The sequence below is a fragment of the Tinamus guttatus genome, unplaced genomic scaffold (assembly GCF_059628265.1).
Source record: "Tinamus guttatus ecotype Peru unplaced genomic scaffold, ASM5962826v1 Tinamus_guttatus_pri_ptg000277l, whole genome shotgun sequence".
NCBI lineage: Eukaryota > Metazoa > Chordata > Aves > Tinamiformes > Tinamidae > Tinamus > Tinamus guttatus.
The window spans coordinates 387,344-387,635 of NW_028288811.1; positions in this window are offsets into that span (position 1 = coordinate 387,344).

Consider the following 292-nt stretch of genomic DNA (forward strand, 5'->3'; position numbering starts at 1 on the left):
TGTGAATTTTGAAAGGCATTATTCTTAGCTAACTACAGAATCTTTTACACATAATACAGCTATGCAATTTCATGATAATAGAACTCAAAAATAAAACTAATATCAACTGAAATATGATATATTGCAAGAATTCTAGTAATTTCTCCCAGAGAAGGGGAGAATTAGCTTTTTAAAGGGAGTATAATACTTCTCTTTTTTTACTGGTATGAAAGTTGCAAATTAAAGAAATCTCTTGAATAATAGCAGATGATCAACTAAAATTATTATTTTAATAAGTATGTATCAGCAGAAA